We start from the raw sequence: 12,840 nt of genomic DNA on the forward strand, positions 1-12,840 counted from the left end.
AGTGTGCTCCGGTCCGATATTAGTTTTATTGTGTATTTCGTTACTGTTGATTGTACACACGCGTACCGCAGCAGCAGCAGCAGCACCAGTGACCGCGGCGGCAATAGCAGTAGGCGAAGTAACCTTAGTGTACACACGGAGAGCGCGGCGAACGGAGTTTTGCGAACTCGCGTAACTCGCGATCGTACCAAACGCACAAAACGCAGTCGTACGAAAAAATATCAATCGCAGGAGGCACTTGAACCGAGAAAAGTTAAAACGAAAAAAAAACAAACAAACATCCATCGCCAGTGTCACCCGCAATCGTGTTTCCGGCCAAGAGCGATAGTGCTTTTTCCGCAGATATTGAAAAGTTTTCGAAAATCTCAAACCGTAACAGTAGTGCACCAGCCCGTAATCAACAGTGAGTGTGGAGGCGTACAGATTCAAGTGAACAAGTGAATTTCGTGAAGCCGTAGAACGCAAAGAGCAGTGAAAATTTTTTTTACAAATAATATTGAAGTACACAAGAAAAAGTTTGTGGATAATCCTGAAAAGTGTTGACGTCCCGGTTGGAAACCCGTGCAGCAGCAAAACACGCGTCCAGTTTTTTTTCTTGATCGCACCAAGAAGTATAGCCTAAACACACGGAGAACCTCAAAACGCAAACCATCTGGCAAGTGCAAAAGGTCTTCCCGAACACAAGAGGACAACACGGGAAAATGCAGTGCAGGGATTGTTGAGTGTTGGAAACTATTTTGTTTTTTCTCGTTTGTTTCGTGTCACTGTGTGTGTACGAGTGCAATTTTCTTTTGTTTGATGAAAACGGTGCAAGGACGAATTTGTTTGCTGAACACCAACAGTTAGCCGTAGCGCGAACCGCCCCCATCCCCCCGGAAGAACGAGTAGTTTTTTGGCAAAGGTGAGTTGCAGTTGTTTTACTTTCGTTTTGATGGGTTAGTGTTGTCAGAGGTTCAGTGGTTCCGTTCTAATTGCGTAACTTTGTTTAGTTGAAAAGAAAACTAAGTGCCAACTTACAAAGTGATCTGGTAACCAAAGATTCTTGGGTCTCTATTCTGCTTGGAGGTACCCTAAGCTGGCTGTATGATGTCAGTTGACATGTGGGAGGACAAACCGCAAAAACTTCCTGTATATTTTTAGTGTCGAACCAATTAAAGCAGCTTCAAAGAATCTCTAGACTATAGAATTCAGTGAAAAGTTCAATCAAACAACAAGATTCTGTTTGGAGTAAAGATTTCAAATTGATTTCAATTACTTTCATCCTCTTGTACTTGTTGTGACAAAACTGTCCAAATGAAGAATAACTGACAGTTATCGGTGAAGATTACAAGTAATAGTTCATTACACTTACCCTTGTTCCGACAAGGCTTTTGGACTTTCGACATGTCAAAAAATATCACCAGAATTTCCTTCTAAACTAAAACATATTACACTGATAGACAAAACTATCTCTCTCTCTGACTAAAACTGAATTGAAACTCTGTTAGTCTGTGATAAATTTGGATGGTAAAACTCAATACAAAGTCTCTTTCCGAGAGGCGATGCGGTGCTATAAAGCAAAACACAACTACAAATTAGTCAAACTAAATACTGGTGAAATAATTCCTCAACAATTGGCTCTGATTGCTAAACGATTAAGCTCCGATTATTTAATGTGATCCTTTACAAATGCTAGATTGGGACAAATTGAGCGTAATTCAATTCCCCATTAAATGCCACATAAGTTGTCTAATTTCGGCTAACGACCGAAAACTTCTGTAGAGTGTAACTAGTTAATTTGGGTTGGACGCGATCCGTGGTCGTTCGCTCAAGGAAAGTCGCTACAAAGGTGCCCTAACTAGCTTACTTTAATTAATAAGTTCGATTTCTTTCGTTCGTTGGTCATTCAAGTCAATCTTAATGCAATAAAAATGGTTATTTGCTACAGTACGTAGTTGTAACGTCAATGAAAGGCGTTCACTCGTGTAGACGGTGGTTTGGAAAATTTTCCGGGAACTTTCTATCCTCATTTAATTTGTTTATCATACAAATATATACGGAAAAATTATAGTTCTTCAAACTAGCCAAAACAAACTCCAATTTTGCGTTCAGTAGTTTTAGTCGCAAATAATTTTAAACTAAAAGTGACATGAATTAAACTCGAAAACATAAGCTTTATAATTTTTAACCTGGTGCATTTTTTCAGTTCCTTAAGACACGAGGAAATTTCTACTGCAAGGCATTTAAGTCTTCCTCCGATCCTCCGATTATTAGCAAAACCAATTTAGGAAGCAAAATACATTAAATTTGTCACACGTTAACGATCTTCTTGACGATACGACGTCCATTATTTTGAGTGACATTATTTTATCGCAACACCTCAAAAGAACAAGGAAATATATAATTCACGATAATTAACATTCAACTAGGGCAAACTTTATTGCCTCACCTCCAACAGAAGACTCTAACCTTAATCCAATCAAATACAGTCTGTCTGTGCCTGCGTCACATAGCCTTCATCCTGCAAAATATAATTGCGTCGAACATGTTATAGTAAATGCAGTTGAAACAACTTCAATAACGGTTCTATAAAAATTTACATTCACGTTTGAACAGTTTCCCTTGAGCTATGGTGATCCACCTGTTTTGGACAGTACGCTAAGTGTCCAAAATAAAGTATGCGTAACGCACCGTCCAAAATACCCTACTCAGGTAACAATGTAAGTTTTATAGCACCCTTATTGCGGTTTTCGTTACCTATTTTGGTTATAAATACCATCATAAGTGTGATATAAAACCCTGATTGTTGCTTGGGTAATGTCTTCGCTAGTTTTTCAAGCCAAGCAAAATTTCGCAGCATCATATTCACTAAGGCTATGTCTGCTGATAACAAAAAAGATGTCTAAAAAATTCGATAATGCTTCCAGCTAAACTAGGAATGAAAAACATTAACAGACAAAACATTCCCAATTAGCCTTGAGGTATGGCACTGATCGTCGCATGATCCAAATTCGACCGGGAGCGGTTGTAAGATGCAATAGGATCATAGCACTCGGTCCGCAATTGTCCTGTACTCTGACAGCTGGCTACGGAGAGCGTATCGTTATTGAAAACAGAAGATCAAATTTCAAATTTTTAGTGTTATTCTTTTGTGTGACAAGAGTGTATTCTTACATAAGTTTATTCATTTACAAGCCGGTGATTCCTTCACTCTGTTACAAAATACTTGCGCCTCCATTGCATTGGACAAACAGTTTTATACATAACTTTTGAATTAAGCTTCCTGGGCAAAAATATAACTGCTGAAATGATTTGCTGCCAAAATTAAGTAGAACAAATGCAGCCAAAGCACTGTTATATTAAAGGGATTGCTCGTGAATCTGTTCGTATGAGTGGAAACTACTAAGAAACAACTTTACAGAAAAAGTGCAAGGAATAAGAATTACCTAAGGTTTTCACATAGATTTGACGTGCCGATTTTTTCTTGTGTAGAACAATCTGACAGTTTACTTGATTATCAAAATTACCATCTCAAGCATCAAGTTTTATTACAGACTTATATGCTTATAACATTTCTACCGTCCAAAATTGAATCTGAAAAGCCGCACCAAAAGTACAATAAAATTCAAATTAATATTTGAAATGTGCTACAACGTTTAAGTTACGACTTACTTTGGTAGAAGTATTTTAGTTCTGTGAAATCAAACGCGTCTACCATCGGGCAAAACTATTCACAAATGTTCACATCTCATTTAATCCTCTCCGGTGCGTTCCGATGAAATGAATGCGATGAATGAATCCACACACAATCCACTGCTGAATAGCGCTTACCAACGAACGGTTCTTTTCTGCTGGCAAACCCGTGGAAATTGATTACAGAGCCTGGTGAATTCAGGCAATCAACCGGCCAATTACTGGTAGAATTTGTTGTTCGGCCATCTAAATAGTTACAAGCCGACAACAGCCGAGTTGTTGAATGGTTGAATCGTAATAAAATGCGCGAATCTTAAACTCTCTGCTCGTCCCGCCGCTGGCCTGACCGGCCGTTAGAATTTTTTCCTCAGTCTTTCGAGACATTTGATGTCCTTGAAAGTCAGCATTCGAACTATTGTCTGTCGGTACGAATAGTTTTTTCGATTTGATGGAACCTGATTTTTTCCCATATAAACATGGTTCTGTTGCTGATAAATACTATTCCATCAGAAATGCTAACGATCGAGCATTTCTTATGTCAATAATTAATTGCTGAATACCTCCTTAGTCGGCACCACATGGAAAAACAATCCTAGTAGCTAGTAGCACATTTTTGTCATTTCTGGTTGCCGCAACCTATTTATGACTGAAATTAGTCATTAATCGGTTACCACAACTAATTTATAACAACTGTGCTACTAGGGAACTTTTAGATTGTATACTAATGACTCTCAGCGACTCTTCCATCAATATACTGAACCCCCTGTTAGTAACTAACAGGCACAAAAATACGAATTTCTTCCAGAAATCAAAGGACTAAACAAGCAGAAAGGTCTGGGCTCTGTGGGAGACATTAACGCAGGCTTGGCGTAGAACTACGCAAAGTTAGTATATCGTTTCTATTCTTCAACCTGCTTTTTAGTCAAATAAATATTCATCAGCTTTATTTTTGCTGGTCCGGATCTCATGACAAGTCAATTAAATGTTTTACAGATTTGGAATCCGTTTGGCATTTCAATCCCATGTTGAAATTGGCCACTGAAATTGAGCAGTATTTGTACCTTTTCTTTTCCATTTTCGCAAATAAACTTGGGTGACATCCTAATTATATCGTGGGTTATTGTTCCGCTTGTATAAAAGTTTGATAGTTTGATAGAACTCATCAGAATTTTATCGAGTGTTTTGAAAAGTATTTGGAATTCGTTGCGAGACGGGCGACAATCAGCGCCTGCTTATGTTTCATTGTTCCTAATTTTCTTCCTAAACATTTCCGCTTGTTGGGCCTTCCTTCTCATTAGTGTTGGATCTTCTTGAATCTATTCGTTGCGCTTCTAGCGTGTGCTCCTGCCAAAGGCTGAATGGAAAAGAACCTGCTTCCTACCGTGTGCGGCAGTATTTATACCAATGTAAGAATGTACGAAGAATGTACGATGGAAAACACATGCCGAACTATTAAGAACTTTATCGAATGTCTTTCAGGGCGCTAAATAACTTACTTTTGAAATTCTCCTACAGATTTGTAAACTTAGAAATACTCAGAAACAAAATTTGTGTAGAAATACTCCCAGTACCCGAAATACGCGAAAACTAAATCCAATGATTTGGCAACAGTGTACAAAAACTGCCAGCCTATGCTGCGGAGCACTTCTGTTTTTATTACATTAATTTTACCCAGCGAACTATCTCTCAATTTAATAAATATAAAGTTCACTGCTAAGTTTTGTACGCACTGTGCGTCGGAGTATAATAATCAAGATAAGTAGATTTCAGCACTGCTTCAATACTTGTTAATCAATCATTAGGCAATACTCTCGTTTGGGCCCCAAGGTGTCCGCCTCCGCGTATGTCTAGTATTCTGAGTATTCCTAAGTTTGTACACGCCTTTTAAAAGTGTATGAGTAGTTTCGACAAACTAATAGGTTAAAATGTATAAGATATGTTTCAATTAAATTATTATTAATTTAAATTAAATTCAACCACGGAATTTTAAAAGTGCTCTGCAGTTACTAACCGCCGGTTAGTCATAAAAACCAAGAAACTTCTAACACAGTTGCGAATGATCCTCAATCTTTTTAGGTCGTGATGTCTTCAATATTATACTTTCAATATTTGTCCTTAAAAATGAAACATAGAAACCCACTAGAAACCTGCTAATCATTTTTGATTGATTTGTTGTATACCACAGGAAGCCTCTGTGAACTTATAAGTAGGTTGAATCAACCAAATAATTAACTTTATTTAATGCTATTTATAGCTTCAAACCACGTAGAATTCTCTCGAAGTATATATGCAAACTAACCCGATAAGAATAGTCTATCAGACGTCGTCCAACAGAACTTTGCTTGCGTCTGTCCAACATCGTCTGGATAATTCTTACTGGGAAGGAGGCTAAGCCGGCAATTTCTAACTAACTAGTTCGTAAAGAACGGATTGGTAGCAAGCTGAAAGCCTCGGAAATGAAGTTTCTGCATCTAATCTAACCAATTCATTTCTTTCTGTCCATGTTTTTGGTTCACAACTACTTGGAATGCACTTGTAGAGGATTCTGAGTACAGTTTGAAACAAGTTGGAATCGCTTCTACCAATATGTAATATTCTTTGAACTTTAAATGCATCGATTAGTATTTTTAATTTGAAACAAAGCTATTCAGCTTTTTAGGAGCCGTAATGGCGGAAAGCATAATCCGTGTTTGTAATATTTGAACAGCATTTTTGTCATTTTTGTATCCAGCTTTTTTCGAGCCATAATGGCGCACGGCATAATCCGTGTTCGTAATATTTTCCCAGCACTCTTGATACTTCACTAATACATCGCATGTTTTCTTTCCGCGCGTTCACGGTAAAACTAAAGGAATGTGCGGAAAGAAAACGTGCGATGTATTACTGGAATGTCAAAACTGCTGTTGGAATATTACGAACACGAATTATACCGTCCGCCATTATGGCTCGTAAAAAGCTGGATACAAAAATGACAAAAATACTGTTCAAATATTGCGAACACGGATTATGCTTTCCGCCATTATGGCTTCTAAAAAGCCGAATAGCTTTGTTTCAAAGGCTACTTTGACAAAACATACGGTTACTTTACTGCTAACCCTTCTACAGTGCTGATAATGCTAATTTACATCCAATTACCGACAATAAGAATTAGAATAGAGTTTTGGATGCCAATTTATATCAGCAATTTATATTAATACACAGTAACCAGGGCAGTTAAAATACCAGATATGTCAATAACCGACTAATTTACTACTTATATTAATGCTTATTGGTAACCTGAACGAATTTCCGGAACCCTGGAAAGTGTCTCACATTGATTACTTTTTTTATCGTGTATTTAAATGCTGGTCAGAGCATTGTTACAGGTAACACAGAATTTTTCTGGAAATTGCGAGCTCTTAAAGAAGCTAACGAAAAATTGTTAAAACAAATACATAGGTTAACACCGTTAAATTCAAGCAACTCTTAACGTCGAGCCACCGCGCTTTTACACTTTACACTTTAAGTAATTTACTGATTTTTTTTCTTGCCATGTCTCCATTTACAATTTCAAACCATATTACTTCGATTCTCCGCGGCAACCGGCAAGGCCCGACTTTTTAGACATTTGTTTCCTCTACGTAAATGCCTACAACTGTATTATTTTTTATGGAATCAGCACTCAGTTCGCGATTTTCTCGAAACTTATCTTATTCTTAAACCTTTACCTTTTCAAAGCGGAAATTATGACGTGTACCTACAGAGACTATAGATTACCGAGGCGACAAGGCACTCAAAAAACCACCAAATTTTGAATTATAACGGAGAGTTACCTTTATTTGTGATTCGTGATAGTCTCTGTACGTGTACCAAAACGTAGCCCAACCACGAGGACATTCCCCTACGTTCAGTTGAAACATAAATGTAAATCTATCCAGCTTATTACGAGCCATAATGGCGAACGTGTTCGTAATATTTAAACAGCATTTTTGACGTTTGAAAGCCGCCGCAAGTTGTCCGCAATACATCTTAATATTGCCTGAAGATCGCCTGAAAGTCATTTTTGAGAGCCTTCTGAAAGTCTTTTAAAAGCATGGTTATGAAAAAGTCCTCTGTTTTTTTTGTGAAGAATCGAAATTGAATAATTGATTTATTTAATTTTCGTTTTTCACACAAACACACATTTACTCCCCCGTAAGAAAGTAAAAAGTGATTTGACCAGTAGAGTCGATTAAAAATATGAAAGAAGTTGCAATTTTACTCACTTTTTTCACAGGTTGTAACTCTGCGATAGTCGTTTAAAATTTGCATTTGACAAGCAACATTTCAAAACGTCCAATATGTGCAAATGAGAGATTCTCTTTACCTGTTCTCTCTTCCGCTTATCACGGCAGCAAAAATGGACTTGAATTCGTTAAAACGGTTAAAACATAAAACGGTTGCTGGAGTTATTGGCTAGTTAATTCTTAAGAAAAATTAGATTGAAATGCATTTAGGCCGCCATGATAAGCAGAAGAGAGGAGACGCAAAAAGAATCACTCATTTCCACGTTGCACCTTTTGACATGTAGGTCGAGATTTAGTGTTCGTAATTAATGGAATTTATTTAATAAAAAGAGGAGAAGACCATTTGTTTGCCGAGAAATACTCCTGTTGAAGGTTAATATTTGGAATAATATGTAATCTGATATTTATTATTTAATTTAATATTTATAATAGTTAATAGATAATAGATAAACGAAGACAAACAAACATAACAAATAGAAGCAGATCCTATAAATCTGCTTCTATTTGTTATGTTTGTTTGTCTTCGTTTATCTATTTCGAACCAGGGATGGTTTGATCACTTTGACTAAATTTTGATTCAAATGACAGTACCGTCTCAGTCGAGCAAAATTTGACAAAGTTATGTGTGGGATATTTGTAGAACTAGCTATTTTATGCCTAATTCAACGCACATGTTCTTATTTCTGCGCAAGTTTGTTCCTAATTCTACGCACCAAAAAAGTAAAACAATAAATACTTATGTTGTTTCTGCCTTTAAACGCTGAAAGTACACCAAAGAGCCGACATGAGCCATTACCACAACTAAATCCATAATCCGGCCTTCTTGTGTGGTGGCACAAGAATTTTAGTTGATTCATTTTAAATATTTTCCACTCGAGAACGTGAAGTACGAATTGATTCGGGTTTTTATGGTTCCATGGATTGGCACTCGTAGGTTTTAACCCCCAGAACGCTGGCCAGGATTCCATTCAATGCAAGTTAAAGGTTCTACTTGAACGCTCAAGCCTCTATGTTTCGGCCATTGGGGTGAGATTGCATATTCTTTCTCGTTTTCTTTCCAGGATAATGAAAACTGAATTGCATTTTTCTAAGAAAAGCACTGCATGTAATCACTCTTTCTGTTTAAAAAATGACTGAAACTGTTTAACAGAATTAGAAACTGCGCAGAATTAGGAACGGTCACGGTATCTATAGTTTTGCTGAATAAATTTTTACTGTATCTTTTGTATTTACGGTGTTACAATGCTGCTGCTAGCTCATTAGTAGTTCAGTGAACGTTCACGTGTCATTTGTATTAGCGGGGGTTCACGGTAGTAGCCTAAGCGAACCTGTATTTGTTTAGTAACGGTGAGCTGGAATCAACAATATGATAATTTCTATTCAATAACAGCTCATTTGTTACTTTTTCCATAATCGAATTTGCCACTGAAATATGCGAAAATATTACGGATTGATGTAATTTGAATTTACGCGAAACGTGTCCTTCGCGTAACGAGCGACTGTGACTGTACTATTTATACTTGTTTACGCCCATTGTAAGAATCTATATTATATTATATTTTTCAGTCCACGAAAGTAAATTCAAACGATATTTGTTGTACGTATATCCGACGTTTCGGCCGTTGATTTCGGTCCATTTCAAAGGAAACCCAGCTAATATTTGCTTTATTGACAACATGTTACTTACAAAATAAGTTCGACGTGAATATGACTTTATGTGTTGACAGTGTTCCTATGACGTTTTGCCCAGTTTGTCTGAGAGAAATTAGATGAGAAATCTTTGATAAGTTTGGCACGTAGGCGATAAGGGACTCACTCACGTACTTCTTGGGACGTTTACAAATCATTTCCGTTGTGTCAATATACTTTGTACTATAACTAATAGAACGTTTTTTGAATAATGTCGCTTACTTACAGACGAAAAACATTCGCGTGTAACGTTCTCTGCGACATATTTGCTTGGTCTTGCCATAAATTGCATCATACAAATAGTTTTTAAGACATTCATTCGTGCAAAGCAGCTGACCTGGAGTCGTTTTTTAAATCAAGGGAAGTTATTGTCTTCTAGCTTTATCTAAATGAGGTGGACAAATCCCATCTCATCTCTAACTAGAACAGAAGGGCTTTCTCCCTGCTGCATCATTTGCTCCTGGTCCACAGACAATACAGAAGCTCAACTGTCCAGCACCAAAGAAGCACATTCCAAACCGGAAGCCCATCAGGCAGTAAACGAAACAGCCCTTATTTTGCCGTTTGCGAGTCGGCACGGCAATCGGAACCTTTCGCATCGCGCACCGATCACGACCGTACGGCGTGTGTGAGTGTGTCTTTCCCCTCGGCTTACTCTCGCGCGCGTCCTCTTGACTTGACGGAATGACCCACTCCGTCAAAGTGTTTTGCAAAAAATGTCAATTTCCACCATGATTGACATATCAAGTTCGAGCGGAGCCGTATAAATAACATACCGTGCCTCTTGTTGGGTCGGTAGACAAACAGGCGAAAAACGAAGCAAAAAAAAGCCGAGGCACCCAAGAGAAAGAAAGTGCAAACTGCACCGCTTCTACCGCCGGCCGCCACCAGCGGCCGGTCGGTGCCAGGAGGAGGTGCGGGGCAAAATGGCACTCGCGGTAATCAGTGAAAACGGTAAAAAAATGAACGACAAATGCCGTTGCCAATGAGGCTAGGTTACTCTAATGTCAAGAAGCTTGGCCATCAGCATCGTCGGTCGGCAGTGTAGTAATGCATCAAAAGCTACATATATAGAGTGCCTGATGGGCTGGCTGGCTTAGGGTCGAGCTAATCTAAAACAGTGCCTGCCGTGGGTCGCGATCGATTGATGGATGGCTTCTCCACGTCGGAACAAGGGATGCCGGAGAGCGCATATGTCGCTTTTACTGCCGCTTTAATTGCACAAACAAACGATCGTGTATTATAGCAACAAGCAGGCGGCTAATCGCTGATATTGCGCTAAAAAAGATGAATGTGTTGTTGTGTTTTGTACAAACAGAGCTGTCAAATTGAAAGTTTATCAGCACAGTGCACGGCAAAACAAGTCAACGGAGCAGTTTACGATGCTTGTTGTATTAGTTGTCAATCGGTCCCCGGATCTTGTTTAACGCCGACGACGTCCCTGCGTCCTTCCTTCCACTATCGCGCACCGCTTGTCGAGAGAGTGACATATTTGTTTCAGCGGCGTTTTATTCATATACAGATTTTTTTTTTGCTGGACTGCACCGCGATAACCGCTGACGCCTCTTTTCAGCTAAAGGGCATCTCTTCAGAAACGACTTATCATGTCCGATTCGTTCCGACTGAATGGAAAAATAAAAATTAAATTAGGTTCAGCGATTACCACGCGTCCGAACGCTCGCCAAACCGGCCAACTGGTGACAGTTCTGCAGCGCTGCCCCGTCGCATCGTGCTGGACCGGACCGGACCGAGACACTGTGCGCTGCGGGGTCAACGAGACGGTTATCGCGCGAGTGAGTGTTCGCGAGCACAAGAGCTCGACGACAGGCCGAACAAAGCGGCTGTTTGTTTCGCGGCACTTCGATTTGCCGCAATATCGCCGCTGCCGATCTAGATCAAGAGAGCTGACGCGCACGAAGTGCCGGAAATCAATCAAAGCAAGCAGCACGCCGAGTGGACAGCGCCCTGCTTCAGCTCAACAGCCACAGGGCTAATGTGCGATCTCAATGACACTTGAGCCAGATACGATCAGCGCGTCGGGGTACCGCGTCAATCAATATTGTCATTGTCCACCCATATCGGAGGTTGTGCCATAATTAAAGAGCACCAGCAATCATTCGCCACACTCGCCACGACCTTGCCGTTGCTACCAATTAGCGTGCGTTCCTTTCGCGAACCGAGCAACTGGCCAAACTTCCAGCGTGACGCTGGAGCGCGCTAGGAGGACGCGAATATGACACTCGAAAATGGAAAAATTGAATTACACCTCTAAACTCAAGTGACAGCGCCGCCACGGTGTGCGGGCGAACGAGCAAGCGAGCGATCGTCATTTGACAGTGTACTTTGACAGTTCAAGCGTACGTTCGCGTGTGCTGCCGTGCCGTGTTTGGATCAAATCCCACACTTGAGTCTGTGGTAAACTAAACGGATGAACGGGTTCAAGTGCCACCCGCCCGCCACGGAGAGTCACGACATCTTCCCGACTTCGGAGCGCGGACTTACCTTTTACATCAGGTCATGTATGTGACGCACACGGGGTACCGAGCACCGAGAGCCTCGAAACTCGTGAGATGATGTGACAGGAATATCCATTGCCCACAATAGGGCAGCAGCAGCAGCAGCAACGGCAGTGCGAGGAAAAAAATGATGTAATGTTGTTTTGATTTGTCACCAAATGTGTGTCTCATTGTGTTTATTTATTCGTCGCCGTTCTCGACGATTTTGTCAGGCCAGAATCGAGGAGGTACAGTCAGTGCGACAACCGCATGCATTCCGACTGATTTGTTATTGTTATTACTGCTGATTTGTTATTGTTAGGGGGTTTCTCTGCTTTTCGTCGTCTTCGTCTGTCACTGCTCTGATAGTTGCTCGTTGTTGCGTTGCCAGGGAGACGTATTCTGTCAAGTCCGGGTTCGGGAAGAAAATGTGTAATGTCATTTAGGTCGTTTACTTACGTTTGATGAAACGATGATTCGTCGAGGTGTATTAAATGGTTCGGTTGTTCTTCGCCCGTGGAACGGGTTTGGCAATCGTCCTCATCGTCGTCGTCATGTTAGAAACGCCTGCACTACTGAACCCAGCAAACGACGAAGTAATTTTTCCTATGTCATCCAGCTTCCATCTGTTTCTGGGAATCGATTCCCAAAACGACATCGATCGACACATTGAGAATGGGACACAAAATATGACTTGTCATTGTACGACCAAACGGAGC

General features: G+C 40.0%; 1 protein-coding gene across 1 annotated transcript in view; it reads left to right on the plus strand.

Annotated features, from left to right (window-relative positions):
- Window positions 1-595: 595 nt before the first annotated feature.
- Window positions 596-12,840, plus strand: part of LOC128742652 (uncharacterized) — a 28,978-nt gene continuing 16,733 nt past the window's right edge. Inside the window, exon 1 of the mRNA XM_053839077.1 lies at window positions 596-901. The gene's annotated coding sequence lies outside the window, so the exon portion shown is untranslated. The remainder of the gene's footprint in view (window positions 902-12,840) is intronic.

Source organism: Sabethes cyaneus, chromosome 3, assembly GCF_943734655.1.
Source record: "Sabethes cyaneus chromosome 3, idSabCyanKW18_F2, whole genome shotgun sequence".
NCBI classification, from domain to species: Eukaryota; Metazoa; Arthropoda; class Insecta; order Diptera; family Culicidae; genus Sabethes; species Sabethes cyaneus.